At 34.0% G+C, this 25018-nt stretch overlaps 1 long non-coding RNA gene across 1 annotated transcript in view; it reads right to left on the bottom strand.

Moving 5' to 3' along the window:
* The window catches only part of LOC140611969 (uncharacterized), a 317125-nt gene that overhangs the window by 18692 nt on the left and 273415 nt on the right, over positions 1 to 25018 (bottom strand). Inside the window, exon 9 of the long non-coding RNA XR_012013313.1 lies at positions 12443 to 12564. This is a non-coding gene — a long non-coding RNA (uncharacterized lncRNA). The remainder of the gene's footprint in view (positions 1 to 12442; positions 12565 to 25018) is intronic.

The following is a 25018-nucleotide window of genomic DNA, read 5'->3' on the forward strand; positions in this document are numbered from 1 at the left end:
TTGATGGATTGAGAGAAAGAGAGAACAAGTTTGAGTAGAGGGAATGGCAAACAAAGGAAGAGGGAGAAGAGGGCTCCTCAGGGAGCAGGGAGCTCAGACTCGGGGCTCGACTCCAGGACCCTTGGTCATGACCTGAGCCAAAGGCAGACACTTAACAGACCTAGCTAACCAGGCACCCTCTATATTTCCTTATATATAAATTTAAATTTAAGCAGGCATTTAGCCAACAAATGGTGTTATAGAGATTCTACTCTATCTACATTATGAGTCATGGGAACAAAAGATGAGATAGTACATTATATTTTCTTTAAAATTATACCAGCTAAACTCAAATATGAGACTAGAACTACACTCTCTATCGGTCCTTTATTGTTTTCATAAAACATGCTGAAATCTAGTTTAAAAGCTAAATGAGGGACTCCTGAGTGGCTCAGCGGCTGAGCATCTGCCTTCAGCCCAGAGCGTGATCCTGGAGACCTGGGATTGAGTTCCACGTCCGGCTCCCTGAGTGGAGCCTGCTTCTCCCTCTGCCTGTGTCTCTGCCTCTCTTGCTCTGTGTCTCTCATGAATAAATAAATAAAACTCTTTAAAAAAAATCTAGAATCATGCTTAAAAAAAAAAAAAAAAGCTAAATGAATCTTTCAGCCTGTTTTGAAAATAAGAAAAGTCAAATAGTAAAAATGACATTGGATTCAAAAGAATTGACTTTCTCTGCGGCATTTCTTACTAGCAGTATAATCCCATGATATTTAACTATTCTGAGATTCACATGCTGTAAATGGAAATCATACCATGGGTTTGAGGCTTACGTATGAAAATATATTCAAAGTACCAGATAGAGTCCCTGGTAATTAATAGTCTCTCAATATATGTTATTTTCAGTCATCAAGTTAACTAGTGAGATAATCTGCATGGTTCTCATGATTCTAGCTGATTGGCATCAAGAATTGCCACATTGTCTTCCCAATCTTTTCTCTATTACAAACTGGGAACATTACCCATCAGTGCCTCAGGTTATGCCATTTGAACACTCATTGTTACCTCCATGGCTTCATTATAGCACCATGAAGTCCTTAAATTAAATAGAAGTAGAAGGTATAAAGATTATTGTTCATTAATTACTTCAATTCCTGTTTATTAGCACTTTGTTTTTGCCTCATTAAATTTCAATCAAAACTTCGACTGATGGGAAGAAAAGGTAGTGGTTCCCTTTCTGTGAGCAACTGGAGAAGGCTACTTGACCAAAGTCTTTCTGATTGTCTGAAAAAAAGATTGAGAGTTAAGAGAAAGAATCCTCCTCCTTTATTCTAGAGAATTTGGCAGGGCTTGCATTGCTAGTTCTTCCTCAATCTTCTCGACCTTTAAACCCCCATTAAACGCTGTTAAGTATTGAGTAAAACCTAAATCTTTTACACAAAGAGTTATGAGAACATCATCACTTGATAAATTGCTTCCTAATTATGCAATACTACTATTGTCTCTTTGTTGGACCAGGAAAATATACGGTCACAATGGACATGAATTAAAGTAAAGTGCAGAACCAGTGAATCTCAAAGATGCGATATTTAATATGAGCTTCTGAATGTCAACGTGACGCAAGTATTCTGACACTGTATACAAATACCTAGAATAAAAAAAAATATATATTTCTTTTTTTTTTTGCCATGCTCCAGTATATTCATGACCTTCTTCCTCTTAAATGTCTATATCTCTTTTATTTTATTTTATTTTTTATTTCTTTTTATTTTTTGGCCTATGTGGTCATGTGTGATGTTCATACTGGCAAGATACGCAGTGGCCTGTAACTGCCATTAGCTGATAAAGCACTGATTTTAATTCAAATTTTCTGAATTCAAGGCTCATGGGATAAGAGTAGTTTTAAGTTTGGAAAGGAAAGGAACAACAAGCATTGTAGGTAATGATTTAGTGCAATTTACTTGGAAAGTATTTAATTAATGATAGCCGTGGTATAATTTTGCTTTTCGGATATTTAATGTGAGGACTTTGAAGTCCCCCAGCTGCCCCCAAAGCCTAACATCCAGCTGCTGGGCTGCAGCCAGGCAGCATTCAAAGACCACTGCTTCAATTAGCTCCCCCCTACTTAGAACAGGTACTTATTGCCAGTAGTGATAAGTTAATCAACTAATGAGTCGATTAAAGAAGTAATTAAAGTGTAAAACAGCAGGAAGGGACTTGCTTTTAAAAGATGCTGTAATACTTAAGGTTAAGTCAAATCAGCTTACTTATATTACACCAGGTCTGTCTAAAATAAAATCTTCATGTGGCTCTCCGCACTGGTGAATTCTGCGGAATTAGTTAACGTAATCTGTGTGGCTATTTACTGTTGCCGTAGAGCCAGGGAAAATTTACTCGTTTTAAAAAATTCTCTGTAAGGGCCACTATGTGTCAGGAACTAAAAGGTATGCAAGGGGGAAACAGATTTAAAGTGCCCATTGTTTTAATAATTGTGCCAGGATTATGTGGATCAATTGTACATTTGACCAACTTCCCTTGTAGCAGCATTGTGCAGAAGAATGAATGCACGTAAACTCTATTTTGACAATATCTGCATGTTCTTTGAATGGTTCTTAAGTTTGATGTTTATTATATCTCTGGGACAATCCTTTTATTTGAACACAACTTTGAAATTATAATGGAAATCAATGGACCTGTATGATTAAAGGCATACGTACTCAATGACACACATTTTGTAGAATGTGTATTTGTGGTCACATTGCTCAATGTAGTACATTACTACTTAGAGGTTGGAGATGTTCTTATGCTAGTTCCTAGTTCCTAAAAATGTTTAGACAAAGTGAAATTAGTTCCCATTTTAAGAGAATCTTTCACTTTATGTCTTTATTAGTTCCTGTAAGGACAACAATTTTATATTGTTATCCCACTTTTCAGATTAAGAAATCTGAGGTAAAAGGTAATCATGGATCCTGCTCAGGCTAACACAATTTTTAACAGGCTTAGAAAGAGTCCATAGACTCATCTTAAGTTACTTGTATATACTATTAATCTCTGGGTTCTAGTGTTAGCCAAACCCTGAAAATGTCACTGTGAGGAAATTTTCGCTTTAAAAAAATATTTTTAATACTTTGTAGTAAAGGGTAACTTTAATGAGGCAGAGAATCTGCTCACTCCTTTCTGTCTGGGTAGAATAGAGCACAGGTTTGCTGGAAGTTCCTTTACCATTTCACGTTATTTTAGCAGGCCTGATAGAATATGTGAAGTTTCCAGTCCCTTTTCTTAAGATCAATATTTAATCTCTATTACATCCAGCGGTCATAGTGATTTCCTCTTGGCACTGTCTCTCTTCCTAACCATGACACAGTTACTTCTATCAGTAAATCAACCAGATAAATCTCATCATGGCCAGAGCAGTGGCTCTCAAATGTGGTGTGCATCACCATCACTTGGAGTGCGTGTTGAAACAGACTGCTGGGCTCACCTCCAGGGCTTTGGAGTTAGGAGGCTTAGAATGGGGTCTAAGAATTTGCCTTTCTAACAAATTTTCAGATGATGTTGGTACTTCTGGTTGAAAGAGCACACTTTGGGGAGCACTGATGTGTAAAAAAGAGCAAACTCTTTGGAAAAGCAATGTCTCAGAGGTGAATCTTATATTTATGACAACATATGTATAATTTGGGGTGAGACACTTTATTTATGTAAATCTCAGTTAAGTTTTTAGATTTACTTATTTATTTCTTTATTTGAGAGAGAGAGAGAGAGCGCACAAGCAGGGGGAAATGGCAGAGGGAGAGGGAATGCAGGCTCTCTGTTGAGCAGGGAACCCAACATGGGGCTTGATCCCATGACCCCAAAATCATGTCAAAGGCAGAGAGACTGAGCACACAGGCACCCCAATCTCAGTTAATTTATTATAAAAATCTAAATCTACCTTACATTCTTCTTAGAAAATTATAATCAATGTATAATACATGGCATTTCAAGGGTATTCAGATATTATCTTTTGGATTTCTTGCTTTAGTGATATTTAAAAAACTGGGTCTATTAAGTATACTCACTCTTCATTCATTAGGCTGCATAACCTCTTTGAAGTTTGTCATCACTATTTTTATTATATTAACCTCTTGTAATATTAAAGATATTTTAATGATAGTCTAAATCAATATATTCCCTTTTTTTTTTCCTTTATGAGTTTACTGAAGAAGACCTTTACTTTCAAAATAATGATGCTTCCTCAGCCATGCTTTTTCAGGAAATGAGCCCTTTGATGGATTTATTTGTCTCTGATATGGCAACTTTATAAACAACATTTATGTTAGCTCTTCCAGTAGTTTCATATCAGTGCTGAAATACCTCCTCATGTCCTCTACCTTTTCCACTAGATTTTAAAAACATATTATTCATTCACAGTTATTTTTTAGAACCCTGTTTGATAGATTCAATATTGGGGCCATTGCAAGCCTCATAATAGATTGCTTTATCTCTTGACAGTGAGTTGTTTTTCTTTTCTGTCTTGTTTTTTAAGGTGTGCTTTTTACTTCTTGATTAAACACTGACAATCATTTTTAGCATGATATTTAAAAAAATTGGGAACATCTCTTCTCTTAGACCTTTAATGTGAGACACTGAGTCAATCTAGATAGGAATTGCTTGGGTTTGGATTATCTATCTCTCTCCTTCCATACACGTGTGAGCCCACACACATACACACACAGAGCACAATATCTATATTTTGTCAGATTGATTAAAGAATAAATATCAAGATAGAGATTAACTAAAGGTGATGTGAGTAGATATTTATCTTATATTGAAGATAGGTAAAAAACTAATGTGAAACATGAAGATAATAGTGTAAAAAAAGTGAATTCAAGAGCTGTGAAACATTCTAAAATAGTCTAAGCTACAAGTAATTGTAGTTACAGAAGAAAGAAAGAGGTAAGGTAGGAAAAAATTTGAAGAAGTCATAAATGAGGATTTTCCAAAATTAATGAAAGAAAATAAGCTATGCATCCAAGAGCTTTTGATAACCCTATCAAAACCAGATTTTTTTTTTAGAAAAGTAATATCATAGTCAAACTGCTGAAGGGCAGCCAAAGAAAGTCAGGGGGATAAGAAACTGCATTCAGAGAAGCAATGATAGGAATTAGAGAAAATTTTAATTTAATTTAATTTAATTTAATTTAATTTAATTTAATTTAATTTATAAATTAAAATTTTAATTTAGATGATGCAAGCCAGAAACTTATGGAATGACATATTTATTGAAAGTAAAATACTACAATAAAGAAAATTGTCAACTCAGAATTTTATACCCATAAAAAATATCGTAAGGCGAACTCAAATGAAAGACTTTGTCAAATACATAAAAGCTGAGAGAATATATTTACAACAGATTGTACTACAGGATATGCTCAAGAATTTTCTGAAGTTGGAATCACTATAATTTCATATTAAAATCTTGATTTGTACAAAGAAAGTAAGAGTGACGAAAAGGAAAATCAATAAAAGAGACGTTAACTCCTTCATTTTCATTGCTTCAAAAATAATTCATTGTCTAATGCAAAATAGTAATAGCTTACTGTAGGGTTAATTAATTTATTAGAATTAATTAATTTACTGTAAAATTAGAATGTGTGATAAAAATGACAATTTATGGGAGGGTAGGAAAGGAAGCTTTTTAAAATGTGAAGCTGTATAACATAGATTTATATTTATGTATTTATATATATTTTTATGTACTTAGTACATATGCCACATATAACACATATATGTCTATTCGTGATATTAGAATATAATAGATATTTCCTTTTTTCTGTTGAGACATTAATTTTATTTTTTTAATTGATTAATTTGAGAGAGAGATATCATGGGGGGGGGGGGAAAGGCAGAGGGTGAGGGAGAGAGAATCCCAACCAGACTCCACAATGAGCATGGGGCTTTCTTATGATTCTGAGATCATGACCTGAGCCAAAAAAAGAGTGGATTGCCCCATTGACTTTGCCATGCAGAAACCCCAAGAAATTAATTTCCCAAAAGATGTGTTAAATTATTTATGCATATGACAGTTCATTGCTTTTATTCAATTTCCCAATTTAAATTTCATTTCAAATTTTCTTTCATATCTTTTTTTTCTATATTTTTATTCTTTGAATAGACAAATACTTCATGTTATGCATGCTGTTGTTATTGCATCACTGGTTGTATCTCACATTTCAAATGTATACTTACTATTTTCCATATCTTTTTTTAAGCATATTAATATTTATATCCTCTTTCAAATAAGAAAGCATCTTTATGCATAGTAGCTGTCTTTATTCTTCTTTTTCTGTCCTCGGTGTTTCCTTCTGAAGTTTAAATGCTGTATTACTAGGGTAGAGTTCTTTTGTATATTTTTAAAACTAGTTCTTACTTGAACAGTGAACTTTCCAAGGTAGTTATCTACCATTCTTCACTATAATTAATGCTTTTCCAAAGAGTACATCCTAAAGGTCCAATTGTGTTTTCTTTTCTTTTTCTTTAAATTTTTCCTCTTATATATCTTTTTTTTTATAGCTTATAAGCCTTTTATAGCTGATGCCATAATGTTTCTTTCATTTTATGGTATCTTCAGTTAGATTTATTCAATTAATTTTTATCCTTATCATATTTTTTCTTTCATTTAGGAACTCTGGTGATACACATATTGGCATTTCTAAGATTTTATTTATGTATTCATGAGAGACACACAGAGAGAGGCAGAGACATAGAAGAGGAAGAAGTATGCAAGCATGCTCCCCTTGGGGAGCCTGATGTGGGACTTGATCCCAGGACCCTGGGATCACGACCTGAGCCAAAGGCAGAGATGCTCAACCACTGAGTCACAGAGTTGCCCCATATGGTGCATTTCTAATTCTACTTTTTGTTTCCATTCTTTTATTTTTTAACAATTTAATTTCTTTCTTATTCATTTTTGGCAAATTCCTTGACTTTACAGCTTACCCATTTTACCATTTGGCTATATCCATTTAACTATTCAAACTACCTAGTGAGTTCTTTATTTCAATAAATATTTTTATTTTAATACTCAGATATCTGTTTTGTGTCATCTTGAAAATTATATAATGTTATTTTATGGTTTTCTTTAGGATATTGTCTATTTTAAATTTCTGTCTTTTCTGCACCATTAACTCTGCTTCCATGATGGTAGGTTGTTCAGTGAGCTCTCCGACTTTTATAGTCTTTGTGATCCTGAGATGTCTTATTAATGTACTTTATGACTTCATGCTATCCTGGGAGTATCAGCTATTTATATTACCAAATGTTGGGATATGGGGAAGAGAAACTAAGCTTTGTTTGGACTCACCCCTTCTAGAAGAGTTAGGGAAATAAATGGGTATGGGGAATCTCAGGCAAAGTCTTACTGTTGTTGTAATATCTGTTTTTCCTCTTCTCTTTTATACCCCACCAAGTGGCTGGGTTCCATGGGCACATCCCAGAGCCTCTGCTCCAGCCGCAGGTATTTCCAAAATCTTCAGTGCATTGCAATATAGAGCACCTGATGCAGGATGAGCATTGGGAGGAGAAGGTACTCAGAGGCTGAACTCCATGCATGTTTTTGATAACATTTCTCCTTACCCCAGCTGAGTTTTAGTCTTTAAAGGTGGCTAATGCACGTTAGCAAATCTGGACTAGCATGAATGCTTGTTCTGTGATAGAATAGGACTAGCAGCATTCAGGCACTAAAGGGCAGAGAAAAAGTCACAATTACCAAGCTCTTCACCACCTTATCTTTTGCTCCTGATAGCTGCCTATTGGCTATTTGAGCTGTTGTCACCATAGTACATTGGAGCCTGTCTTGCATCTATCTTCCTTGAAGATTTTCATGCTAGCATGTGACTTTGATGTAGATGGCTGATTCCTGCAAATATTTTTGAAGTCTCTTGTTGAGGGTTTAGTATGTTTGTGCACTCTCTTAGTTTTATGATCTGTGAAGAAAGCTTTCTTAATTTTCCAGAGAGAATGACAAAAGAAGAAAGATTAACAGCATTAAAAAAAAAAAAGAAAACAACAGCATTTTCCCCCAAACACACACATGCATGCACATACACAATTCTATTATTCTCACTGTTACATGGGCAATTGCACTGTTAACATAAGTTGTAAACTGCAAGTGTTTTGCTATAAGAATGTCACTATTAACTTCTGCTACAGACAAATGGAATCCATAGACCATTTCCTTTTAATATATTACAAATAGCATTGTCCAATTTAAATTAAGGCCTGCATATTTAATATTTTAAATTATTTTTGAACTACCTAACTATAATTGTTAATTTAATTTTAATGGGCATTTTGGGTATTTAATCAAGATTTCCATTATTATGCAGTATAAAGTCTTTGTTCTATACCATTAAAATACCTTTTGAAATTTGTTGTTTGAATAACAAAGAAAGTTTTGTTATCAAAGCAAAATATATCTGATTTATTATAAAAATCAACTTAAGTGGGGAATAAGATACCCTAAAATAGCCTTTAGCTTGACTGGGATACCACTGTTGTTTTAAACCCAACATAGTTAAGGTTTTGAATTTTTTTCAACTTTTAAAAAGCTTTACAAGCATGTATACTGAATTTCAAATTATATCTCTGTGTGTGTTTTAAGGGCACTCCATTTTAATATACCAAATACATCTTATCCTAGCTTTTGAAAGCATGTTTATGTTCATGTAAGTTATACTAGCACATTTCTTACACACACACACACACACACACAAAAGCAACCCAGAACTTTTTCTTGGATTTACATATAACCATTGTTTGTGAGTTTTTAATGATTTTTCCCCCAATTAATTGAAATAGTAATAAATAGGTCAACCTGAAAAGAAAATTGACCTGTCACATACTTAGAAAGAGATTTATTACATCTTGTGGATACTGCTTAGCTGTAACTGTTCTCTCAATGGGAGGGAAAATTTAAAAAACAAGAATTATCTTCTCTCAGAGAGATGTGTTAAATGAAATGTGCTAAGAGATGTGGTAAAGAATGTGAAGGATTAAAAATAATGCTGGGCTGTTACTGTTTTCTTCCTACTTTTGTTTACTCTTCCTGAATTATGCTTGATATTATTTGGGTATCAAGTTTTCTTATGGGTTGCACTGAAGTCAAAATATATTTTACACAAATAAAAGAAAATATGGGGGGAAAGGCAGTGAAAACATGGCTCAGGGATAATATCCAAAGCTTATTTGTTTGTGAGATTTGAGGGCTTTGTAGTTTAGAAAGCTCCTCGTGATGTATTAATTAACTGAAAACAGGAACGTATTGTGTCCAAACAGTGCATATATTGCGAGGGTGCCATGTGCTGGGAGGGCCTAAGTAGGCAATTGTGTTGTGAAACCACAATGAAAAGACTTAGGCAGAAAACAGCTTTCTGAAAATTGCACCTTTTGATGTGTTGGTGACATGAAATTGATGGAGTTAGGTGGAATAATGACTTTAAACATTAATCCTTCCTTTTCTCTGACAGGCAGTATCTTGAGGTACTCATTAGGTCTCATATGGAAAGAGGATTTAGCAAATTCCTTTTTTTTTTTTTTTTTTTTTTACCTTTCACAAAACTGCTAAGTATTTTTGATATACAAGATTACTCTGCTTGGGAGTTATCCAGAGCTGGTAAATCTGGGAAGAAGCTGATCAGAATCACACTGCTTGACTCCAGGAGAATCTATACTGTGAGATGCTGCATAGTGTATGGTACACACTAACTCAACTCTGACTGAGCCTATGGTATCAATTTAATCTCAAAAGCAGGCTTTTAGGTTTGATCCATGGCCTTTTCTTCACTACCTTGCAGCCAAAAGCTTTCTTTCATAATGGCTGTGATTCTAGGCTCCTGGGGTGCTTCTCTGATGTCATGGCTTTTAGAGGAACACCAACATGAATGGTATAATGCAGAGAAGTACAAAGACAATGCTTTCAATTTGTGTACATGTACTAGTAGTTGCCAAGAGTTTTCAGATCAGCTTTAAGGAAAATTGGTATTTGTTTATTGATAATGTTTCCCCAGGGAATTCAATTTTCTTTTTCATTTGTAGCATTCATGAGAAAGGTATATATGTGCCAATGACCTCTCCTAAATAACAAAGATTGCATAGTGTTAAGTGAGTCAACATCTCATCAAAGCCTCCATAATGAACAACTGCATGTTTGAGCCTCATGACTTTCCTTATACTGTGGTTTTAACTAATATCAATCACAATGGATGTTCGAATAAGAAAACCACTTGTGTGTGTGTGTGTATGTGTGTGTCTGTCTGTCTTTGTGTGTGTGTATGAATTCATTGATGCAAGATTCTCTAATAAAAAGGGTCATCATGCAGTACCATCCACCATCTTAAGATTAATATAGCCAGACCTAAGAATTGATTTAGTGGTAGAGTATATGAAACTGGGTGGAAAAGAAAGGCTTTAAAAAGCTGACTATCAAAATGTAAAAATCTAAAGGTTTTATTAGGGACTAATTTTTAGATTGCTGTCTGTGCTTCCACAACAGTAGTAAAATTTTCCTTTCCTCAGACCTTGAAAGTGACCCTCCCCAGACAGAGTTTGGGAATAAAAGTTTCAGGAGTAATCTTTCCATGAAGAAATGGCCTATCTGACCTAATTGTGGGGCTTTTCTCTCTCTTTTTCTCTTTCTTTTCTACCACTTGGAGAAAAGCTGCGTGGGAAGCAAAAATTCCTCTTCTCACTATGTTTTGCACATTGTCAGAATTTATTAACACAGTATTTTCAAAAGAATGACAGGGTTATTAGACATTTCATGGCAGAAACTCAAAAACAATTTTGCATCCTGTTTGGTCAAAACTTGTAAAATTTTCAAGAACCGCAGAAGCAAAAGTGGTCTTCCAATGCATGTGTTAAAGGCAGATCTGCCAAGATGATAGAACTTGAGATTGAAAGAGAAAAATGGAAAGTCAAGTGTATAAAGTCCTATTATGCATTAGCATGTGTGGGATAGATGCTATCATAATTTACAATAAAGAAAGGCTCACAAAAATACACAAATACTTTCATTTAGAAGGCTTACCCTATGGGCAACCCATATGGAACATGATCTGTGTCTATACCATGCCAGAAAAATCAGCTAAATATTTTTAAAATAATAGACATAAATTTTGAAAATGCACTCAGTAAATTGATATATTTTTTCCCCCCTTTGGTATATACATATATAAGAAAAAACTCGCCTAACCTCTTTTTTTTTTCTTTCTAATTTTGACTAATAGTTTCATTCAATCAATTTGGTTAATATGTTTATTGTTCAACAACAGGGATACAAAATAGAATATTTTGGGGCACACCAATAGCTAAAGAGCCTATAATCTCAACAGAAGCTATTGTAGTTCTTCATCTGAAAGACTATCGCTTAAGTTTTACAGTTCAGCTTTCTTTTTACTGGGTTGCTATGAGCTCCCAGTGAAACTTCTCTTATCTTCTATTCTCTGGTGTCAAATTTGTTGCTTTAAAAACATCTATGGAAAAATTAATCTGAAGAAAACTAAAACAAGTTAAAATAGGTAAAAAACAGGTGACAATTTAGCTTGATGAGGAAAGGAAGAAATACTTGTGTATGTATATTTCTATGCATATTTACATGTTTCCCAGGTTTTAATTAATTCACTACACTTTTAGGAAGGACTTATTTCTCTTACCACAAGGTCTAGGCACTGACAGATATCAGGAACACAAGGGTAAATATGACTTGGTCTCTCTCATCAGAGAATATGAGGCAAACAGAAGGAGAAAGATAGAAAAGAGATTTGGGGAAAGAAGTCCTAACTTCAGGACAGAAGTCCATGTGAATTCATGTGAGGTACAAGAAAGTAGTGAGCAAGTTCTCTAGGACTCCTCAAGGGGAGAGCTGTCAGAGACACTACAGTGATGGAGTGTCTTGTTTGATTTTGAGTTGAAATCTATGGAAGTATATGACAGACCAAGAAAAGGCCCACTAGGGAACCCTGGGTGGTGCAGAGGTTTAGCGCCTGCCTTTGGCCCAGGGCTCAATCCTGGAGACTTGGGATCGAATCCCACGTCAGGATCCCAGTGCATGGAGCCAGCTTCTCCCTCTGCCTATGTCTCTGCCTCTCTCTCTCTCTGTGTGACTATCATAAGTAAATAAAAATTTAAAAAATTAAAAAAAAAAAGAAAAGGCCCACTAGAAAAAGTCAAGTGAGTTTTACCATTACGGTCTGTAGCAAAAAAAAAAAAAAAAAAAAAAAAAAAAAAAAATATATATATATATATATATATATATATATATATATATATACTTACACCTGTAGGATGAGATAGTAAGAGAAATACAGAGGTAAGATCTGAATATAGAATGATAGCTTATGTCTGCAGCCAGGAATAATCATATAACAATATTATTAAATAATTGATTTTCTTTTGTTATCTAAAACATTGATCTCCTGGTTATACTCACCATTTATGCCAGGAGTCCAGAATTTCATGCTACCAACTGTGTTGTACTCCGTCAGTCCCCTTCAGAATTGCTTGCTTCTCTCTCCATCTGATCTCTTCTACTTTGTGCTCCATTGCTTCTCACTTAGTGGTTGATGAAAAGCAATCTGATAAGCTAATTCTTAGTAAGGTTTAATTACTTAACAGCTTGATTATTAAATCTCTAAGGGCATTTGGATTTTGAATAGAGGACTATTGGATGTTGTCTTAATTCACTACAATTAATGAGTGGAATTTTTTTTTTTTTAGCAAAGGAAGACATTTTGTTGGGGCAACAAAAGGCAACAGAGATGAGTGTTCCAGAAATAATTTGTATTTTCAAGGAATAGCAAGCTCCAGCAAGCTCCAGCTTGCTATTCCTTGAAAACGTATTATATTTGGAGTTAAAATCCCATACATGCCACCATATAAATTGTTACTTTGGTCAAATCACTTTGTCTTTGAGTCTCAGTTTTCTAAACTTTATAATAAAAATGATAATAGTTATGCTACCAAACAATGCTAGGATCAGATGAGAAGTAGGAAATTTTTTATGAGATACAAATGCATATCATTATTACCTCATTCAGAAAAAAGAATAGATTTACTTACATTAAAATCATTTATTATTCCCAAGGTTTTCCTAATTCAATCAAGTACCTCTAAGGACAGCTACTGAAGAGAGAGCTGGATTGGTAATTAATGAAGTTTATCTTGTGTACATATAGATGAGCTTCCTAAATATACCATTTGCATCTTAAAGCTTAAAAAAAAAAACCAATAACAAAACATGGAAAGAGGAACATGTGAATAAGAATGAATTAAGAAATAAAAATACGATATGGCTCTAAGAATGATTCTAGGAGGATTAAAGATGCAAATACATTGATAATTATAAAAACACAAAAGGAAAGTAAATGGGAATTTAAGTTGTTTAAAGAATCAAAACACATGTATATATTAGCATATATACATATATATATAGTATATATAGTATATAATAAGAAGGTAATTATTTAAAATCCAATTATCAAAGATGAAACAAAAGAATACAGCATTAATGCACTATTATAGGTAGAATAAAATGATACAATCCGCAAGGCAATCTTGAGAATACTGATAAAAATTTAATATGTGTGTGTGACCCAATTGTGTTTTTTTTCTTTTTTTTTCATTAATTTTTTAATGGGTTTCAAATTCTGTGATAGATATTTGATCAAGTTGTTTCCATTAAAAAGTACAGATTTTATTTATTTTTACTTTTTTAAAATATTTATCCACTTAAAAATGAGAGGGAGGGAGCGCATGAGAAGGAAGGGCAGAGGAAGAGGGAGAGAGAATCTCAAGCAGACTTCCCACTGAGGGTGAAGCCCAACATGGGACTCATGACCCTTAGATCACCACCTAAGTGGAAAGAAAAGTTGCTCACCAGTGAGCAACCTTTGGATTGCATTTCAACAGACTTTTTACTTCAGTTATCACAGTGACTAGAGCAAAGGTGACTATGATGCCAGGTTTAAAAACACCAGTCTCCACCCAACCCAAGGGGACAGTACCAATACCGCTAATTTTGTAGATGTTATGGAGAGGCAGACACAAGGGCTTGTCAGTTGGATACGTTGTTGGCAAAATGCAACCCAGAGCTTCAAGTACCATGTTTCCATTGGCATTGCCATCTTTATGGATGACCTTCCATCCCTTGAACAAAGGCACGTTAGCGCTTGGCTCTAGTATGTTGTCACCATTCCAACCCGAAATCAGCACAAATGCTACTGTGTCAGGGGTTTTAGCCAAACTTCTTAATGTAAGTGCTGACTTATTTAGTGATTTCTTCATATCTCTTCTGGCTATAGGGTGGCTCAGTGGAATCCATTTTGTTAACACCAACAATGAGTGTTACACATTTTCCAAAGTGTAAACCAGAAGGGCATGCTCATGCATCTGCCCATTCTTGGAGGTACCTACTTCAAATTCACCAATACCAGCAGAAATAATCAGGACAGCACATTAGCCTGAGATGAGCCTATAATCATATTTCTTATAAAGAAATAAAGCTTCTGTGTCCCGGGGCACTAATGATGGTCACGTAATACTTGCCGGTCTCGATTTTCCACAGGAAGATATCAGTGGTGATACCATGTTCATGCTCAGTTTCAGCTTATCCATGATCCAGGCATACTTGAAGGAGCCCATTTCCACCTCAGCACCCTCCTTCTCAATTTTTTTCATAGTTCATTTGTTGATCCCACTATATTTGTAGATCAGATGGCCAGTAATGGCCAGCTTGCTTGAATCTATGTGTCCAGTGATATGCGTCTTTCCCTTTCACATTTGTTTTAAGGTTTAGGCTAGTTTTCTTAACACCTATGTTCTGGCAGCAAACTTGTTGCAAAAAACTCCTTTTCTTTCTTTCATCTTTCTTTCTTTCTTTCTTTCTTTCTTTCTTTCTTTCTTTCTTTCTTTCTTTCTTTCTCTTCTTTCTTTCTTTCTTTTTTCTTTCTTTCTTTCTTTCTTTTCTTTCTCTTTCTTTCTTTCTTTCTTTCTTTCTTTCTTTCTTTCTTTTTCTTCTTCTTCTTCTTCTTCTTCTTCTTCTTCTTTCTTTCTTCTTTCTTTCTTTCTTTCTTTCTTTCTTTCTTTCTTTCTTTCTTTCTTTCTCTTTCCCTTCCTTCCTTCCTTCCTTCCTTCCTTCCTTCCTTCCTTCCTTCCTTCCTTCCTTTTTTCTTTCTTTCTTTCTTTCTTTCTTTCTTTCTTTCTTTCTTTCTTTCTTTTTTCTTTCTTTCTTGTATGTGAGCACACAGGGCCGCTTAGTTTTTAACAGTAGTTATTTAGAGACAACTGAATATCTATCTGTAAAGAAATGTTTAAAACTCTCTCCAAACTGAAAAGGTGAGAATGTGACAGATAAAGTGCTGGTAACAGAGCAACTACCTCACACAGAGCTCATGGTTTCCAGGCAGAGGAACACTGTTCATGAGCACGCTGAAAGGTCACACAACAGGAGAGTCTCCATAAAACACATTTTGAGAATCATGGAAAATGAGAGAGAAACTGGGGAGAAATGGGGAAGAAAGAGACCACTGGGGAACCACTTTCATTTACATAAAAGGGGACCTGTGGATTCTAGATTCAATAAGCATAAGAATGAGGGCTATTCCACTAAATTATATCATGAATTTTCAAAGATGTATGTTGCTAATGTTTTCATAGGTCACTAAGACATTTTTGTTTAAAGTAATGTGATTTATTTTCTTGACAGATTTGTTAAACTGGTGGATCAAAGAAATGCCACACACAGTTTATATTTTCACTCAAGCAAAGCATTTGGCAACATCTCCAATTCTCTGGTCCCACTGAGAGTCAGGACTTACCAATCACTTAGGAAATACCTTTGGAATGTGAATGTAGGATGCAGAGATAACATCACTGCCAGCAGAATGGGCGGAGTGGCAGTCACAGAGAGAAAAGAGGCAGTGAGCTAACACCTACACTTTGGAATCAAACCTGAGTAGGAACCCAGGCTCAGAAATGTCCTGCCTATTCAACAATTGGTCAGTTATTTAATCTCTCCAGGCCTCAATGTTTTTCTTATGTGATTTGAGAATCAAAATATTGCCTACCTTAATGTTGTTGGGAGAATTCAAGAGGAGTTAAATGAAAGGTATTGAGTAAGATGACCAGCATCAAGTCTTATGATATTAAAATGAAGACACAGAAGTTGTAAGTAATTAGAGGCATTCAGCCAGAGTAACGGTGAATCTTTCCACAGAAGTAACAGCAGACACAGAAAACATTTGAGTTACCATAACATCATATTATATTCTAAGGAAGAAAGGAAGCTTTTTACAAAAAGGATGGTAAGCACAGGACATTGTCCTATCAGACTAAAGAAGATTGTAGCTGAGACAGTTAAGCTATTGAATATCTACAGAAACCTTCCCTTTTCCCTAAGAGGCTTGTTGTAGAACTTCTTGGTTTTCCACCTCACATTTTCCTCCAGTACGCTTAAAATAAACCTTCAATATCTAAGAAAAATTCAGAATATGTGTTTCTTGTCTCCTAAGAGAGGCTAACATAATTACAAAATAAAAACTCAAAAACATGAGTTGTTCCAAAGTAACAAAATAAATATAAAAGGGTTACACGTACTGATGCCACATCTTTAGGCATTGTCCTCAACTTCTTTTGACTTTCTAATTGTTGTTGTTGTTTGTCTGTAGAGATAATTAGGGCTATGATGATTTTAAATAATATAACCAAGGTGAAATACATAGTGCAGTCATTGGCCAATAATGAACAATCATGAAAATATGGTTATCATCCTTATCAGATGAGGACATTGTTAAAACCCAATATTTGGAACTGAGAGGAATGATTCCTTTAAAACCCCCTAGATAGGGGATCCCTGGGTGGCGCAGCGGTTTGGCTCCTGCCTTTGGCCCAGGGCGCAATCCTGGAGACCCGGGATCGAATCCCACATCGGGCTCCCGGTGCATGGAGCCTGCTTCTCCCTCTGCCTGTGTCTCTGCCTCTCTCTCTCTCTCAGTGTGTGCCTATCATAAATAAATTTAAAAAAATTAAAAATAAATAAATAAATAAATAAATAAATAAATAAATAAAACCCCCTAGATATTGTCAATGATAAGGGCATTGAGATCCAAGAGGATGAAAAGATCATGGGATCATTTATTGCATTAAATGGACAGTATTGCGTTTTCATTAAGATAAATCGTTGTTTTACTTTATAGACTTAAGATATAATCTACAACATTTATTTCTGGTAGCAATATTTTAAGAACAAACTATAAGGCAGCCCGGGTGGCTCAGTGGTTTAGCACCACCTTCAGCCTGGGGGTGATCCTCGAGACCCAGGATTCAGTCCCACATCAGGCTCCCTGCATGGAGCCGGCTTCTCCCTCTGCCTGTGTCTCTGCCTCTCTCTCTTTCTCTCTCTGTGTGTCTCTCATGAATAAATAAATATAAAAAAACTATAGAGGAAGAAACTATGTGTATATATACATATATATATAGTATATACACTGTGTGTATATATATATATATATACTATATATACTAGCAATATATAGAAATATATATATATATATATATATATACATATATTATAGAGAAAGAAGCTGGAGCAATTAATGACTTGATTTGGAAAAGGGAAATATCTAAAGGGAAAAAGAATGCTAGTCTTCTGATATGGAAAAAGTTTTCATGCTTGAAGTGCATAGTGGGTTAAGATTAAGTGGAGAAAGTTATAGGAATCAGATTTTGAACAAACATTAAGAAGTAGATCTGTTTTGGGGACATGGGTGACTCAGTTAGTGAAGTGATTTACTCTAGATTTTAGCTCAGGTCATGATGGGAGGGTCCTGGGATGGAGCCCCAAGTAAAGTTCCCTGCTCAGTGGGGAGTGAGCTTGTCTCTGGATCACTTTGCCCCCTCCCTCCCCATCACATGCACTCTCTCTCTGAAATAAATAAATCTAAAAAACAAAAGGAAGTAGATCTGACAACTGATGTTTTAGGGATTGGAATAGTCATTTCTGACCAGTTTTTAGTGATCTTTAAATTCATACTAAATAAAGGAAGGCAGTACAGCATGCTTGCTATCAGATTCCCATCCTGGACCTAAGACATATATTCTCAGCCAGCCAAGGACTCTTCCTCACTGGACCATAGGTATCCTTTAATCTATGATATAATCCTCTAAATTTCATTTTTAGACAGCCACTGCCAATCAATTTGTGTGCCATTTCTGTCCAAATGATCTGTAAAGTTCTATAAATTCTAATAGCTAATGATATTAATGTATGAACTATATTTTATCATCTAGAATACAGAGCATTATGTCCTCCATTTACTTATACAAAATAAAGGGAGTAAAATTTTCAACCAACATTGTAATGTCTATTTCTAACAATAAATGATTTTGAGATAATTCTCAAATCTCAACAGAACCACCAGATGGTATGTTTTCTAGACAAGTCATATTTATAACAATGTATTTTTACATTTTGCAATACAACATAAAGCCTAATAATAAGATCTGAATTCTGCAAAAACTAGACAAATCTGCAAGTATAACATTATTCTCTCCTAGTGAACATCCTGTGAATTCATAAATATTTACATATTACAAGTTATAATTATGTAGCACTGGGGAAAAGGGAAAATGTAACTGTATATTTATATCTATAAGAATATAAAAGAACATTCATAAATTACAAATGTGCATTGTTCTCAGAAGAGTACCTACTGAGCTTTTGTATCTTAAGGCTAATACATAAGACAAGTTTCTACATCCCCCCATCAGTGGAATAAAAAATTATAATTGTAAGTTTGAATGACTATTGATTGCTTATTATAGTTTCTATTAATAGTCATAGATGATTATGCATGAGCACATCATTGTAGGTATTTGATAATGTAGAAGGGAAAGTTTGTATTGCTACAGGGATAATCCTCCTTAAGAAACTGACAAGCATGATTATAAAAAATACTGCAAAGTATGTATTTGCTTTAAAACAATTACCTAAAATAGTGCAGTTAAATGCTATCTTGTTCTAGCTTTTTATACCAGTTAGTATTCCACAGTAAATTCTATATCATAGATTCATCTGCACGCTAATAAAGTTTTGCTAAATAAAATAGAATCTTTTACAAATCTGTTGTGCATATGTTAATTCTGAGTTATCCCGGAGCTTTTAAAAAAATGAAAACCGGGATATGGTCCCTACACTTCTGCATTGTTTTCTACAGAAAATATCATTTAGATTCATTTTTAAAATTTTCATATTCTCCGTTTCTTTCTACTTTCACTACAAAATATTCCAACAATTTAATTACTTCATAACTACTTTTTTATGCATATCTCTGCAGGTACATTTATATATTGGAGTAAATTCAGCTTTTAAATAGTCTCACCTCTGAGGCTTACAGCCCCTTATGTAGCAGTGACCTCCAGTCATCTGATCAAATTTTGGGTTACTTACTAGCCATAATCAAATATATTCTCATCTCTTATTTGAACAAATCATACAGAAATTGAATACAATTTTTATGAACACTAGCAATATGTTCACTTCTCTGATAATTTTGACATTAAAATTCCATCTTAATAATCCCATCCTTCAGGCTTTGCAGACTCTTAAGGTATTAAAGCAAAAATTATCCTAAGCAGTTAGATTATAATGTATTTAAAGATTAGACATTTCATGTTGAATATTAACTGCTCCACTTCCCAGGAAAAGAAAACTATGCTGATTTTCTTCTTCTATAATTTATACATTTCAAAGACCAGCTATCCAAGTTTCAAACCATATTGCAGGAAAACATATTTCAAATGGACTTGAAATCTGCATAGAGTTTCAAAGGTATGTACAATGGCATATTAAGATACATTGGAAACATTCGCAATAATTATTTGAATTTATTTCCAAATAACATACTGTAAAGTTATTAGAAAATTATAGAAAATTCTTCATAGAAAAAAGTTAACTGAAGTGGCTAAATTCTCTATTGAATAAAGTAAATATGCATACTGTTAATGTCAGATAATAGGTAAGTTATTTATTAGGTATATTCTTATTATGTGGAATGAGACAAATTAAGGACAAATGTGAATTAACAGATGAGAAAATGATCTATTGTTTCTCAGGCTTAAAGAAATTATAAAATGGCATCTATTATTATTTTTTTCTTACTTCTGGAAATTATGCATGTGACCTGTTCATAAGGATGGAAGACTGACCTATTTTGAATTTCTCTGAAGAACAAAATTTTGAGTCCATACCCATTTCAAAAGTGGTAACTTAAAAGTCAAAAATCTTTTCTTCTTAAACCTTGTCTTGTTTTTATGGCTATTGTTCTATAAGGTCTGGTGCTTCAGTATGACCAACATTTACTCATATGCAATTTAAAGAAAGAACGTGCTATGGCCTGAATGTTTGTGCTTCCCCCCAAATTAATATTCATACATTGAATCCTAACTTCTGAGGTGAAGTTATGGTATTTGGAGGTGGGCCTTTGGGAGGTGACTAGGTCATGAGGGTGGAGCCCTTATGAATGGGATTAGCGCCCTTATAAAAGAGACCTAAGAGAGCCCCCTCCCACTCCTACTATATGAGGACACAGCTAGCAAGTGGCATCTACAAACCATGAAATGTGTCCTCACCAGATACTGAATCTGCTGGAGACTTGATCGTGAACAGTCTTCAGAACATGCAAAAAGTATTTCTTCTGTTTATAAACCATCCAATCTATGGTATTTGGTTATAGCAGCCTGAGTGGACTAAGACAGAGGCTTGCAAGATAATAAAGAACATGTTTCCAATAGCCCATATTTCCTGCTTTTACCACTGCTGATAAAAGGAGAGAAATAAGAATGAGAACTTGGACATAAAAATGGATAAAAATATCTACAACATATACCCTTTTGCACAGTACATGTCAATGCCATTATCTTATTTTCTACCTATTAGCAAATGACTTCCATTCATCAAGCTCTCTTTCTTACCCCTCAAAAAAGATATAGATAATTCCTCATGTTTTTTTTAGCTTATAATGTGATGCATGAATGTGTGACAATTATATATTTTATATTGATTTGGCTTTATTTCAACATTTAATTATATTGTTTTGGTTTGGGCTTCCCTAAAGGTAAATTCTAAAACTAGATTAGAGTGCAGGTTCTCTGTTTGGGAAGTCATACCAAGAAGCACCTGCATGACAGAGGGAGCAAGAGAGGAGGAAGGAAGGGTATTTTAGTCTTAGTTTACTGTGCAGCAAACCAAAGTTAAGGGCTTACTGCCATTTATTATATCTCACAATTCTGTGTGTTGACTGAAATCAGCTGTTTGATTTTTTCAGCTGGTTTCACTTGGGACTTCTCATGGGACTGCCATCACTAGTGACTTCTGCTGAGATCTCAGGACAGTGCAGGATGAGGAAGCTGATGCTTTTACACTCTGTGATCTAAGAGCCTCTTATTTTTTTTTTTAAGTATTTTATTTAAATTCAATTTGCCAACATATACTATAACACCCAGTGCTCATAACATCATATCGGGCCTCTTATTTTTGATATGGCCTCTCTACTTGGTGTCTCAATATAATGTTTCCAGTAGTGTGTTGTATAGTCACACTTTTCTCATAACATCTCAGGATTCCCAAAAGTGCTAAAGAGGAAGCAGACAACATCACTGTAAGATGCAGGGTTCAAATTGCCAAGTGTCGCTTCCATTACTTGAAGTGAGAGGAGACCACTCAAAGGCATGAACACTAAGAAAATCAATTCTTTGGAAGCTGTCTTTGCAGCCCAGTAGTCACAAAAAGAAAGTCAGTACATTATCGCTAACTGAAGAGGTTGGCTGTGGGTAACAACAGGTTGAATCCTGCTGGGGTTAACTGGAATATGGATAGAACTACCTTAGAATTTCCTCTCTTGAGAGGTGTGGAACATCTACCAGTTCTTATTGGCCTTTGCTAAAGTAATACTTTTGCAGAAATTAACTTCCTGGTACCTCTGGCCTGCCGCATAGGTAGGTGGAGTTCACAGCTCATGCCAAAGAAAGCCCTGTCGAAAATAGTTGCAAGAACTTTCAATAAGAAGTTGACAGAAGGCATGGGGATATGAAGTCCAAAGGGGATAAGAAATAAATGTATATCTATACAGCCTACAAATATAAAAAAATGAACACTCAAACCAAGGAACAAATTTGATTTATCAGTTTCTTAAATGTCCCTGTGTTTCTTCTTTCTATTCATAGTTCCTCTCTAACCCCCCCCAAAAAACAAAAAATAGCCACTATGCTAAAATTCATTTTAATCCCTTCCTTGCTTAAAAAAAATTCTCCAACAAAATTTGTATTTGTAAAAATTACATTACTTAATATTATCTATTTTTTAAATTTATATAAATGGAAACATCCTGGGTGTATCTTTTTGCAACATTCCCATTCAATGTCCATTGTTCTTCACATTCATATGTTTATACTTAAAACTGAAGTTCATTTGTTTTATTTGCTCTGAAATATTTTATTATATATATCCATTTTATTGGTGAGCCACGTTTTTGCTAAATCCCACAGTGATAGAAAAGCATGCATTGTGTTGCTTTCTTGGGAGGTGGAATGTAATCCTCTGACAGCCCCAGTGTTGGGGGCAGCAAGTGAGATAGGAAGGAGGATAAGCAGATGACATTGGGGCCATAAAGAAAATTCATGCAAGATGTCTCTAGACATGTTGAAAGTTTCCTCTGCCCTTCAGAATGATATGTTGGGAAATGGAATAGGAGGAACAAATAATTTATCTACCAACATCTTCTTATTACCCTGAACATTGTTCAGAATTTACCTCACAAGGCATTAACTCCATAGAACTTCTGAGTTTGGGTCTTTGTTCCCTACAGAAAGATGCTGAGGGAGCCAGATTTTAAACTCCACTGGGCACATCCTCCTCGATGGTCAGAAGTAGTGATAGAGTTCATATCATGGAATATGTTCAGTTGAGCTTTGATTCTAGAGATTTTATATTGCATTATTAAATAAATGCCTGCAACAATTTTTAATAGATAGCTTCCAAAAAGTTAGGGCATTTTCAGTGTATTTGTAGTTTGTTAACGTTTTTATCTTAAAGGTATACATATTATATATATAGATATAGATATAGATAGATATATAGATATAAGGATATATAGATATATAATCAAAGAGTTTTATCCATCTATTGACAAATTAAATATTTTTTCTTATTTAAGATGTGAATGTGATGAGTTATATTATTCCAATTTTAACTTTTGAAAGATCTCTGCATTTTTTGAGGTAGAATAAATTTGGATATGATGTGTTCCACTTTTAGTAAATAACTGTATTTGTATTGCTGATATTTTAGATTATTGCTTCTATGTTTGTGAGCGGGATTAACTTCTATCTTTTTATTTTACTGTTATTTTAGCTGGAGTCAAGTTAAGTTAGTCTCACAAAAATGAACTTATTTATTTCTGCTATTAGAAAATTTGGTAGAACTCACTCTTGAATTTATCTAAGCCTCTGTGTTTTCTTGTGGGAAGATTTTTTTTTTTTTTACCCATCTTAGCTGATTTCAAAGACATAAGAATACTCATCTTTGTGTTATTTCTTATCTTAATTTTGATAAATTGTATTCTTATAAATTATCAATCATCCTATTTTTTTACTTTATTATGTAACGGTATTATAAAATTAATCCCTATATTTTCTGTAGTTATGAAACCTCTCTGTTATTAATATTGTTTATTTTTTCTTTCCATCATTTTCTTTTTAATATAATAAAGTTTGACATTATTTAATACCTCTGGAAGAATCATTTTTCACTATTGGAAAATTTCATGCTTTGTTTTCCATTTCATTAACTTCTGAATTTATCTTTTATTACTTCTTTCTACTTTCCTGGATTTAATCTGTTGCTTTTCTTAAAAATTTGTGAAGAAATTAAATACTTAGTCTATCGTTTTCTAGATATTTTGTTGTTTCTAATTTAAGCTTTTAAGAAAATAAATTTTGTTTCTAGCATGTTTTAGCTGTATCTTATAAATTTAGTCAAAGCATTCTTGTTAGTATAATTGTTATAAAATTGTCAATATAACTGTATAATCATTGGTTCAAATTAATTTCTAATGTATTTTATTGTTTTTATTAGAATCATGATTTTTTTAGAGATAGGGTTTTGCTTTTCCTAACATAGGTGTCTTTTCCTAACATAAATGTCTTCCCTTGTTATTATGTATCAAAATCTCCATTTTAATGCCAGTATGAGCAAATAATGTGTTCCATATGCCATTTAAAATTTGTAGGGTAAGATTAGGTTTACTTTTTATACATATTGCATACATATAAAATAGTACATATTATCTAATGTTTGAGCGTAGTTTTATGAATGTCCATTTTATGATGAATATTCATTATACCAGTCAGCTTTTCTATATTCTTAGCCATTTTTAGTCAATTTGCCCAAACAATTATTGGGGGACTATGGCAAATCTCTAACAATGATGGGAAAGCACTTAATTTCATCTTGTGATTACATTGGTTTTCACTTTATAGATTTTAAGTTATATTATTGTGTGCATACAAGTTAGAATTATTATAGCATCTATTCATCTATTAAGTTGAATATTTTATCATTTTGTAATATCCCTCTTAATCTCTAATAATGGTTTTTGCCATGAGTCCACTTTGTCTGGTGTTATTACAACTTCTACATTTCTTTAGTAATTGCTTGACCTGCTTATCAGTATTTTGATGCCAAATCATCTGTGTTTTGTTTTAGTTGTGTCAAGCTTTCCTTTCTAGAATGGTTATCCCAAGTCCATTATATTTGGTTATTGATATATTGGGATTAAAGTACATCAAATTACTGTGTATTTTCTATTTGTCTTGATATTGTGCTTCTTTTTATTCCCCCCCTTTTTGGTCTTCTTTAGACACTTTTTTTCTCATTCAACCATTCTTTTACATTTTTAGAAGTTACATGGTATATCTTTTAGTTATTAGCTATTTCACAAGCATACTTAATCAA

The sequence above is a fragment of the Canis lupus genome, chromosome 20 (assembly GCF_048164855.1).
Source record: "Canis lupus baileyi chromosome 20, mCanLup2.hap1, whole genome shotgun sequence".
Lineage (NCBI taxonomy): Eukaryota > Metazoa > Chordata > Mammalia > Carnivora > Canidae > Canis > Canis lupus.